Raw genomic sequence first — 12659 nt, 5'->3', positions numbered from 1 at the left:
ACTATATCTTCAGCTACTCCTCATAACTTTTTTCATAATGTAGCTTCAGACATTTCAGACTACATTATAGTCATGATAGCAGTACAAATGCCTCCCATTCTCCCATAATTCCTCTATGAGGTACTCAACTTGTTCACATTTTGCCAAATATGCTTCATCATCTGCCCTTTTCTTCTCTTTCTCTAAAGAGGGTGTGTGTGTGTGTGTGTGTGTGTATTTATTGGTACTGGGAACTGAACTCAGGGACACCATACCACTGAGCTACATCCCCAGCCCTTTTTATATTTTATTTTGAGACGGGGTCTCACTAAGTTTCTTAGGGCTTTGCTAAATCAGCTGAGCTTGAATGTGTAAACCTCCTGCCTCAGGCTCCCAAGCTGCTAGGATTATAGATGTCTGCCACTGCTCCGGGACCCTATAGTATATATTTATATGAATGTATATCTATTTTCATTGTTTTTTTTTCTGAACCATTTGAAAGCAAATCGCAATTATTCCTACAAATTATTTGCCTGTTTTGCCTCCCCCCCACAAACTCAGTACAATTATCTCAAACAGGAAATCAACAGTAATACAGTACCACCCTCTAACTCACAGACCCCATTTAATCTCACCAACCATCCTAACAGTGTATCTTATTTCTACCTGATCATTGGTTCAATACAGATCATGCATACATTGTAGTTGTCATGTTTATGTCTCTTTCAAACAGTTTCTTGGGATTTCTCATTATATAGAGGCCCTCTGAATCTGTCAGATGCCCCACCACCTGAGTTCCTCCATTGTTTGTTCATGAATGTATCCAAGTCATGTGTTCTTAGCAAGAATATGATAGACATCATGTCATGCTGAAGTCAGCAGAGACTGTTCACTGTTGGATATTGCCTATTTCCTTCATTCTATTTGCTTAGTTGGACTTCTAATGGAAAGAAGGACTCACCCATCTTCCCCTTCCCCTTTCTTTCTGTTCTTTCTGTTAGTCCTTCTTTCTCTTTTACTTTCCATTTTTTCTTATTTATATAAGATAGGCTTATGGATATCTATTTTATTCTATGTATTTTCAGTATTATCTTTACCTATTTTGTGACTTAAGTTGTCTCTCCTTCAGTCCTTGGGAAATCCTTCAAGGTCAGCTGCTGCATCCTTAAAGGCCATCTTAAAATCCTTTTATTATTGTCTCTTATCCCCTTTTTTAAATTGGATTTTAAATTCTGTATTCCTCAAGTCATAGCACTTCTTAATGTATTAGGGATATTTCCTTTTTTATCTCTAGTACATGATCCTAATATTTTATTGTTTGGGGAGCCGATTTTAGGTGCTCTTGCCACAAAAAAAGGGTAACTGTGAGCTGATGGAATGTTAATTTGACTGTACTAACAATTTCACTGTGTATTAAAACATGTTGTACACCTTAAATATATGCAATAAAAATATAAAGTAATAAAGGAAAAACTCATTTCTCAAAAGAAATAACATTTACAAGATAGAATAGAATATAATAGACTTTTAAAATGATGTAGGCAGTGTGAATTTATCTAAGCTTACACGAGGGCTTGCTTTTGGAAGCAAATCTTCCTGGGAGTTTTTTTTTTTTTTTTCTCTTTCACTTAGTGCCCAGATGAAAACAGGCTATTTCTCTGCCATCTTTCTTTGTTATAGTTTTTTTTTCCCCTGTCTTCCCTACTCTGAAGGGATGTCCCCTTTGGGTTTCTGCATAGATGAAAGTGTCTGTATTCAAATCCTGAATGGACCTCAGGCTTTTTCTTTGTCATGGTCACCATCTGTAGCATGGAGTGCCCTTGATTGATCAGGAGGCAGAGAGAGAGAGGGAAGATCCCACATCAAGTCTTAAATTCCTTGGTCCAGGCACGTAATACCTTCACTCATGTGCATCATCCGAAGCAAGTTAAAGAGCATCAATGAACTATCAGAGGCTGGGAAGAGTGGGGCATCTCATGGGTATTCAGAAAGGAGAAGTTCTCTGCCCACGCCCATCCTTCAGATCAACATTTTGCTGCCTCCTTCCTACATGTAGAGCACTAGATACCTCCACAAGTTGATTTTATGCTGCAAAGACAGAATTTTAGTATATAATTTGGCATATTAACATATTAAGGAAAAAACATGATGAACTCATATTTTAAGGGAAAATTCAAGTTAATTATAATCATATTTATAAATTTATACTTATTATAAATGATTTATACTCATAATAAATAAGATAGCAATAAGCTCTTGTGTGGAGGTAGAGATATTGAACTTCATAGTAAAAAATAAGCATGCAAGAAAACTATGGTGGAAGCTAACATACCCAGACACCAATACATACTAGGAACACTACACAGAGTGGATGGTACACTGTACATGGAATAGACAAATAGACCAATGGAATAAAATAGACAGCCCCAACATGGTGCATATATGAATTTAGTATATAATAAAAGATGCATTCCAAGTCCCCACAGATGGATTTCTTTAGATAAATGAATCTAGGGTAACTGAATGGTATTTAGGAAAAAATAAAATTAGATTCATAGTTTACACCTTACATAAGAACAAACTTTCTTCATTCTCTGGTCACTAAAACTCAATAAAACTGCATAATTAGCAGTATAAAAACTTCAGATGAGACCTTCTACTGAACTTCCCATTCAGATAACGAATTACCTAGGAAGTGTCTTCACCGGGATATCTCACAAGTATCTGAGATTGAATGCTTCTGAAACTGAGTATTTGATTTGCTTGCCTGTACTCGGTCTCCCTCCGTCTTCCTATTCTGAAGTTTAGTGACACCATCCATTCAGTTACTTGAGATAGCAACTGGGAATTACCCTTTACCCTTCATTTCCTTTCATGTATCTGATCTCTAGGTCAAGTGTATAATTTGACATCTAAATGTATCCACAATACAATTCTGTCCATTGACTCTGGACTGGAATAACCACTTTTTTCCATAGACCATTTTAATAGCCAAGACAGGTTTTCCTTCCCTCTTCTGCTCTAGAGCTCTCTGGTCTGCAATCCACGTGGCACAGAGGCATTCAACAAGAGAAATTCCATTGCTACTCCCCTCTAAGGATTTTTCATCATACTTAAAGTATAATTTCTCTATTGTTTCCTAGAAAGGACTACATTACCAGCTTCCTTTGTGTGTGTGTGTGTATATATATAAACTGGATTCTTTCTCCTCCTCATCTCTTCAAACCACACCTTTCACCAATATGTCTTGAGCCCTTTGCTCCCAGCTGTTTCCACTAGAGAAAAATAATTCAAACACTGTGTTAGGAAAGCCATGTATTCTTTGCTGTTCAGCCTAAATGTCCTTTCTATAGAAATTTCTTCTCTTACCACCTTACCTAAATTATATCTGAGTCTAACCCTCTTGCTTTGGTATTATTTTTCATCATATCTTGTTGTTTTCTTTGTAATATTTGTGATATTTTGCACTTATGTGTTGTTTTAGGAGTGTGTGTATGTGTGTGTTTTAAGACATTTAAAACTTTTTTCTTACACTTCACCAGTGTTAGAACTTGAGGGCTGGAACTGTCTAGTTTGCTCTTACATTCCCAGTACCTAGGATTGTACCTTGCTCATAGTAGATGCTCAATAAATATTTGTTAAATAAATTAATGCTATTAATTTTGGCTGGAACATTAATTTCTACAAACATTACTAGACTTCTCTTTGGAAAGACACTGTTTATAAATTTGATTCAGAATTCAAAGTCAGATAAATGAGTTTGGTTTCCTTCTCTCAGCACCACATCACTCACATCTCCGATTCCCTGTTCCATGTGTAAACTGATTCTTAGGCACTCCAGGAGTCAGAATCATTCTCCCATTAACCAGTCACCCTTAGGACTTTGTAATTTTGTGCTGAAGAAAAATTAAAGTATCCTGTTTTCCTATGTGACCCCCCCCCCACCGCCCATGCCATGGGAATGAGAGTGTATTGGTCTAAATATGTCTTGCAGGAAGTTCCATGAAGATACATTTATAAGTGCAATAGTATTTCTCATTTTTCAGTTGGGTCCTTTTTTTATCTCCATGTTAACCCATACGACAATGACTAGGGAAAAATCCTGTTTGTCCTTAGAGAACTTTCTATTTGATATTCCATGATTTATGACTTTATTAAATGGGCCAAACATAAAAAATCACAACTGACTCAGATTTTACCTGTGATAGAGCCTTCTTCTATCCCTTCTGCTGTTCATGGAGGACTAATTGGTTCCAAGAGAGGTTGGGTGGCCAGGGTAATCTCTAGCAATTAACAGGCACTACTAGAAAAACTTTCAGCAAATATATGCCCCTTCAAGTCTATAATGCCTTGAAGACATAAATTTTAAAAATAATCAGGAAATAAGATAGGGTCAAACTCCAAATTTTCCACTGGCTTGCATTCCACTTCTATTTTAACACTTGAATTCATAATTAATATTTGTACATTCTAGTATCAAGCCTTTGACATTTACAATTTTAATATCTTAGTAATGTCTGACCCTAATATATTTTATTCTACTATGAAGTACACATAATGAATTTTTAGTAAAACTGACTTTTAAAAGTTATTTAAAATATAAAGCATGTGTTAATAACTTATATGTTGACACATCAGTTAAATCAGAGGTAAGTCAAATTAATGGCTTAATAAGAATTATAATACAATGCAAGGAAACTCTTCAATCTTAAAGTATTATCATATATGTTTTATAGTTTATTATACTGAAAAGAAAATATACTATCAAAATAATAATTTACATTTGAATTTATGTTTATAATTTACTGGATAAGTGACCTATCTTGAGACACCTGAGTGAAACATTGATTCTATCTACCAGATTCTTACAGGGTTTCCTAGTTTACTTTTTTCTCAAAATAAGTACTATTTAAAATCAGTATTAACAGCTTTTATAGTCCCATGTCTAGGAGTTAACAAATAGACTTGAATTGTTCCTTTTATTGTTTAAATTACTTAACATATTTGTTATTTTGGAGGACTGACTTTTATTTCCATTTTACCCCATTCTGAACTCCTTGTTTGCTCTGCAAAGCTCTGGTCAATCTCTCAGAAGCCCACTTTTGTACTTGGTATGAATCACACCTTAATATATTGAAGACATGACAAATGGGTATTGATTGTCCTAGATTTCCATTCATTTTATAAATTGTATCTTTAGAGGATGTTATGAATTGGAAGAGGGACAGCAAACTGAACTTTATATTCAAATTATGCATTTTAAATAAAATCAATGATTATTTTTATTTATTGAAGCAACAGAGCACAACACTAAAGACTGAAGTTAGACCAGAGTGTGAATTGTTGCTTTGTTTGCACAGGCTGGCTTTTTTGTTTAGGAGGAAAGACTTGCTCCGGTGTAGGGAGCACACACTAGCACACTAAGAAGTTAAGTTCTTGTCTGAAATCTTCAGGTTTTCCCTGAAAATCTTAGCGAGGAAGTAAATAGTTTTGGCCTGCCCAGTCCATACTTTTAAAAAGTAACAACTTTACCATATTCGATATGTGACCTCAAATGTTACATAGAAGCCCTTTATGTACTAACATGGTGGTGACGTGGCACTGTCACTGTCAGCTCTGAGTCCTAGTAACATTTCTGACCTCTGTGATTCTTGGTCTTCAGAAACATACAACACTTTTGAGTACTGGGGGTTTTAGGGCCCCTATAGTATTTATTTTGTTCTAATATGTTTGTTCAGGAGATTTTACTATAACTGGCACCTCTGGTAGCATCTGAATGGCCATGGGACATTCTTGTAGGGGACTATAACCCACTCAAGCAGTTTGGCAGTGGCAAGGAAATGGAGGATGCTTTTCTAAAGGAGTTTCTGAACAACTGGGAATGAGTCTTCCCCTTTATACACTTAACTGGATTTTCCTTTCTCCCCTTCCTGCTACCACTTTATTCGTAAACACTGAATCTGACATCTACAGCCACCTTCTAACTCAGAAATTTCCTGGAAGCTACTGTCCTCTGGGATATCCCTTTAGCATTTATATGTCACATGGGGGTACAAAATGGCTTTCTATTGTTTGTAAGATGTTCAGAAACTAACCCAATACTGTATTCTTTTGAATATATAGAATCATTCCAATATGCAATCTATAAATTTATAAGACCATTGTTACTAATAACTGTTTTCCCAGTTTGTTCTCACATGTGACCTTAAGATCCCTGAGGATCCCAGTGCTAATAGTGTCTGAATCTACAGTTTCTTACTATCATTGTAAATGGCCCTGACTCTTATTTCCATTTTACCCTATTCTGAACCCCATGTTTGCCCTGCAGAGCTCTAGTCAATCTCTCAGAAGCCCACTTTTGTACTTGGTATTAATTATGTCTTAATATATTGAATGCATGACTTGAGACAAGTTGTACAACCTCTCTAAAGTTCATAGTCTTGTCTGACTAAAGATCATTGAGCTGTTTTTCTCATGCATGTGCCACGAGAACTAATAATATATAGTATCTAAAGGCTTACCATAGTTTCTGATATATGGTAGGTATTCTTTAACAGGAGCTATTATTACTAGAGGAAAAAAGTAGCTCAGTCCTTTAAATCAAGATTCTCTAGGCTCTGGTTTATAGTAGCTTATAAACAAATGAAAGAACCTCACACTAACATTGATGATAGTCATATCTCTAAAAACATTTTTTTCAAATCCAAAATATTTATTTATTTTTTCCAAAATTAACAGTCATTGAGAGTAGTAAATATTTTAAATGGAACCATCCCCAAATAGAACTAGATTTAACTTCCTGGTATACAAACTAATTCCTTTTCATCTTAAAGAAAAGCCAGTGTTGATCAACACCCATTACAGGGAAAACTTGATTTATAGCAGCTACAAGTAGACCTCATTACACAATTTCCCATTGGTTCTCTGAAAGGTCTGCATTTGAGGTAGTCAGAAGGGATTGGACGCAATGCTAGACCATTAGTTGGCTGAATGGTGCTAACAGCAGCGACATGACAGCCCACAGCCTATCATGTATGCTAACGGGGCTTCCTAGATTTCTTCTCTATTTGTGACATGCATAAAGCCACAGTGAGGGCAAAACAGACAGTGACACATTCTATCATGGTTTCTCAATGCCTTGCAAAACACTTGGGTGTAGATACCCAACTCTTTTTAGAAGTTGAGCTATGATTGTCTGGCATGGTACTGTTGAGAATCCAGGGAGAACTAATAGCTCTGCAGACTGAATTAAGCAGCTTTTAAAGGAAGAGTAAATGCAATTTAGGAATACATTTCAGATCCCTGTGTCAATCAGGCAGGCTTAACAGGAGCCTAAGAACTGAGTCAGGCAGGAAAAATACATATTGTTAATACCAAGGGAAACAATATCTTTTGTTGGTTCCACCTTTATGAAAAAGAAGTGTCCACAGAAGTGATCTCATTCAGTTCCTTCAAAGCTGATGAATTCAACAGTAAGGATTGCAACCTGATTCATAGCATGTGGTTTTTGCTGGAGATTCTCTCCCTCTCTCTCCCTCCCTTGCTCCCCCTCCCCCTCCTTCTCTCTCTCTCTCTCTCTCTCTCTGATTTATCCTCCATCTTTGTCTTGTTCTGTGTTGTAGGAGTTTGACCTCTATGGATTCTATACTCCTTTGCCTGTCAGCAGTCAGTTGGAATTAGCCCATGGGAAGAAACATAAGGAAATTGGAGTATGGGAAGGAGAGGTGGGAGTGTTGTGCTTTGTCCCCTCTCATTGGTCACAGGCTGTATATATCCACCCAGTGCCACAGCTCCTATTGGATGGTTTGGTGATTTCTGAAAACTATTACCTCCACTTGCCTCCTGATGCTGCTTCTGCCAAGATGCTTTCATTCTTTGTGGTCTCCTTTACCCCTGCCTACATTGTTTTTTTGTAAGTATTCCCTTTAGTAAACTCTCTTTGGAGTGGGCCATCTGTTTCTAAAGAAGTTGACATTGTTTCTAAAGAAGATGAATATGGAAGAGGGATGGCTCAATTTAATCATGGATTTCTATCAGCTCTCAACAAATATCTTTTAGAAATTAGAGCATTTGGTACCTCAGCCTTGTATGTGTCTCTGGGGTCACAGGCTGAGAGGTATTGTACACTACAGTAATTAGCAGTATGGTGCAGTGAGCAAAAGACAGAATTGAGAAAATCATACATGTTTATCAATGACTTAAGGAACAAAAAAGGTATCATGAATGAAATTAGAAAATATTTTCAATTGAATCAAAATGAAAACCTTACATAATTTTAATATTTTTGTAGGATGAAATTTACATTTAACATTTATTTAACAGTTATACTCAATAGAGTAGAAGAAAATTGGCAAAAAAAAAATTTAAATTACAATTTACACTGGGCATGGTGGTGGATGCCTATAATCTCAATGACTCCGGAGGTTGAGGCAAGAGGATCATAAGTTCAAGGTCAGCCTCAGCAAGTTAGTGAGTCCCTGTGTCAAAATATAAAGGACTAAGGATGTAGCTCAATGGTAAAGTATCCTGGGTTCAATCCCCAGTACAAAAACAAAAACAACAGACAAAAATTATCATTTACAGGGGCATCAAAAACCAAGATTTACTTCAGGATGCGTTGAACTAAATATGCATTTGAGATAATATTTCTGAGAAAAATTCATAAATTTTTCTACAAAAATTTCATAGATCAGTTACATAAATATTCATAGATCACATAATTCAATATTGTTAATATGTCACTTGTACTAAAATATTCTACTGATTCATCACTACTACAGTTAGAACATGAATTGTCTTTTTTCGCAGTTGCTTTTGGTGAAAATTGAGGAGCCATTTTAAAATATTTTAAAAATATTTTTTATTAACACATATTTCATTAAAATTTATTGATACATATTAATGGAATTCAGTGTGATAGTTTCATATGTGTATGCAGCATGTGTTGATCCTATCCAAGTACATCTCCTACACCCTCACTTCTGCCCCCCAGTGGCACCCTTCTAATCCCTATTAACTATTCTCCTTTCAAGTCAACTTTTTTTACTTCCATGGACAAGAAATCACATGGGGTACTTGCCTGTGTCTGGCTTATTTCACTTAACATGATGTCTTCTAGCCCCATCCATTTTTATGCAAATGAAAAGATTCCATTCTTTGTGGATGGATGATATTTAACTGTGGATACATATACCACATTTTCTTTATTCATACATCCATTTATTTATATATAAGTTGAATCTATATCTTAGCTCTTTTGAAGAGTATCACAATAAAAATGGGCATGTGGGTATAACTTTTATAGCTTGATTTCATTTCCTTTGGATATATACCTTGGAGTGGGATAACTGGATAATATGCTAGTTCTATTTTTTTTTTTTTTAAGAACTTCCATATTGTTCTCCGTTAGTCATTGTACTAATTTACATTCCTACCATCAGTGTATGAGAGTTTCTTTTTTTCTACCTCACTAGTATTTGTTATTTTCTGGTTTATTGATAATAGCCATTTTAACCAGGTTGAAATGGTATCTTATCATAGTTTTGGTTTGCATATTCCTGATAACTAATAGTTCTGAATTTTTTTGTATATTTGTTCATCATTTGTATTTCTTCCTTTGAGAAGTGTCTACTTAGATCATTTATCTATTTTTAAATTAGATTACTTGTTTTTAAAGTTATTTTTTCTTTATACATTCTGGATGCTAATATTTTGAATTAGTGAATTGATCTCCTTACCTGTTATTAGTTTATTCAGATTTTTTAAAATATTTACTGGTTTCAGTTTTTTTTTATGTACAGGGAATTAAACCCAGGGGCGTTTAAACACTGAGCCACATTTCTAATCCTTTTTAAAAATAATTTATTTTGACACAGGATCTCAGTAAATTGCTTATGGTCTCACTAAGTTATTAAGATTGGCTTTGAACTTGTGATTCTTCTGCCTCAGCTTCCCGGCCACTGGGATTATAGATGTGCACAACCATGGCTGGCTCTGTGTGGTTCAATTTTGATAGGTTATTATATGTCTAGAAATCTGTCCATTTCTTCCATGTTTTCCAATTTGTTAGAATATAGTTTTTGAAAATGATCTCTAAAGAGTCTTTGACTTTCTTCATTTATCAATTGCAATGACTTCTTTTTGAATTTTATTTATTTTGACTTTCTTTTTTTGGTTAGTGTAGCTCAGGGTTTTCAATTTTAATCTTTTCAAGAAGTTTTTTGTTTTGTTATTTTAGTCTAAAGATCTTTTGTTTTGCTATTTTAGTGTCAATTTCTGCTCTTATTATTTCTTTCTTTGTACTAATTCCTCATTTGGTTTGTTCTTGCTCTTCTATGATCTTGCATCATTGAGTTCTGTTTGAAGTCTTTCTAGTTTTTTTTTTTTAAGGTATTCATTGCCATAAACTTTTCTATTAATACTGATTTTAATGTATAACAAAGATTTGGTAAGTTGTATTTCCATTTTCATTCACTTCAAGAAATATTTGAACTTCTCTTTTGACTTTCTCAGTGACAAACTGTGTATTTCAGAATGTGTTGTTCATTCTCAATGTATATGTATGATTTCTAACATTTCTTTAGTTGTTCACTTGTAATTTCATTCCATTGTGATAGAGAGGGGGGGGATGATTTTTTATTTGTTTAGACTTTTTTATGGCCTAATGGATAGTTTAGAAAAATTTTCATATACCGATAGAAAGTATTTGTATAATATAGCTGTAGAATGGAATGCTCTGTGAATATCTGTCAAATCCACTTCCTCTATGATATAGTTTAGGTCTGATGTTTAACTATTGACTTCTTTTTGTCTAAATGATCTGTCCATTGATTAAAATAAGGTGTTAAAATCCCTATTATTGTATTGGAGCCTGTCTCTCCCTTTAAGTCCAATAGTATTTATTTTATAAAATTGAATATCTTGACATTAGGTACATATAGATTATAATCATTTATATCTTGTTGAATTGATCTCTTGATCATTATATAGTGACCTTCTTTGTCTCTTTGTACAGTTCTTGTCTTAAAGTCTCATTTGTCATATATAATATAGCTATTCCTGCTTGCTTCATGATTCCATTTGCTTGGAATATCATTTTCCATCCTCTCACTTTCAGTCTGTGTGTCTTCACCGTTAAAGTGAGTTTCTTGTAGGCAACATATTGTTGGACCTTCTTTTTTTGACCATTCAGACAATGTGCATCTTTTAATTGGAGAATTATTTCATTTATATCCAAGGTTATTATTGATTGGTAGGGACTTGGTTCTATAATTTTGTTGGTTTCCTTTTAGTTGCTTTTAATATTCTTTTTCCTTCTTCTCTTTGTCATCAGTGTGGTTTGATGTTTTACAACACTGATGACATTTAATTCTTTTCTACTTTTCTTTATCTACTCTTTTCATGGGATTTATATTTTCACATGCTGTCATGATAATAGTTATCTTTCTTTAACTTCTGGATATAGAACTTACCTTATTTTGTAAGGCTGGTGTGGCAATCATAAATTTTCTAAAATTTTGTTTATCATGAAAGGAATATATTTTCCCTTTTTTCTGAAGGATGGCTATACTTGGAGTTGTAATCCTGGTTGGTGGTTATTTTCCTTTAGGACTTGAAATCCATCATTTTATTTCTTCAATTTTATCAGTAGGGTTTCTTCTGATAAAACTGCTGTTAGTTTAATGGGGTTGTACTTAAATGTCACTTGGCACTTTTGCTGATTTAAAAATATTTTTCCTTTTCCTATACATTTGACAGTTTGAGTATAAAATGTTATTGTGAAGATTTTTTTTAGTCAAGTTTTTTTGGGTTCTATAGTCTGCTACACATAGATGTCATGTCTTTCCCAAGATTAGGGAGATTTTTTCCTATTTTATTGAATAGGTTTTCTGTGCCCTTAATCTTTATTTCTATATCCTCAGATATTCAAATACTGTGATTAATTGACAGTTTAATGGAGCCCCAAAGATCTTAATGCTCTCAACTCTTTCCCTCCCTGCCTTCTATTTCCTTCTTTCCTTCCTTCCTTCCTTCTCTTTTTTGTTTTCTAATTTGCCCTATTGGTTGTCCTTTCCAAGATTTCTCCTTGGTTCTTTCTCTAAATCTTTTTGATAACGTTCTCATTATCTCATTGCCTTCCTAATTTTATTTAAATGTTTTCTATATTATCTTGAGCTTCATTTATTTTTTTTTAATAATCACTCTTGAATTATTTATGAGGCATTTCATACATTTTTTAATTTTTAGACTCTGTTTCTGTAGAGTTATGATTTTTAGGAGTCTGGAATGTTCCACCACAGGGTCAGAATCAATGGAACCAAATTATCATGGACTAAAAACCTCTGAACTGTGAGTCAAAATAAATATTTTCTCCTTTATGTTAAATTTTCTTAGGTACTTTTCCACAGCAAAAAGAAGTTGACTAATTTTTTTTTGTCATATTCTCTTGCATTTTCATGTTTCTTGTGTTCCTATGTTGATCTTGGTACATACAGTGGATCAGAGATCTTGACTACTTTTATGGGATTGCTTTCTTCTGAAGAGGTGTCTTGGGGTTTCAGTGTTGGCTTTATTTTCAGTTAGGCATTATGTGGTTTTCTTATAGCTTCTTTGGGTGTGATTAGTGAGTTTGGATGCAGTGCAAACCTTGTTGGAGTCAGAGAGACCCACTGTCTCAGTAG

Source organism: Marmota monax, unplaced genomic scaffold (genome assembly GCF_021218885.2).
Source record: "Marmota monax isolate L192 unplaced genomic scaffold, Marmota_monax_Labrador192_F-V1.1 WCK01_AAM20220418_F8-fsc00001, whole genome shotgun sequence".
Taxonomy (NCBI): Eukaryota; Metazoa; Chordata; class Mammalia; order Rodentia; family Sciuridae; genus Marmota; species Marmota monax.
Note: the sequence above shows the minus strand (reverse complement) of the source record.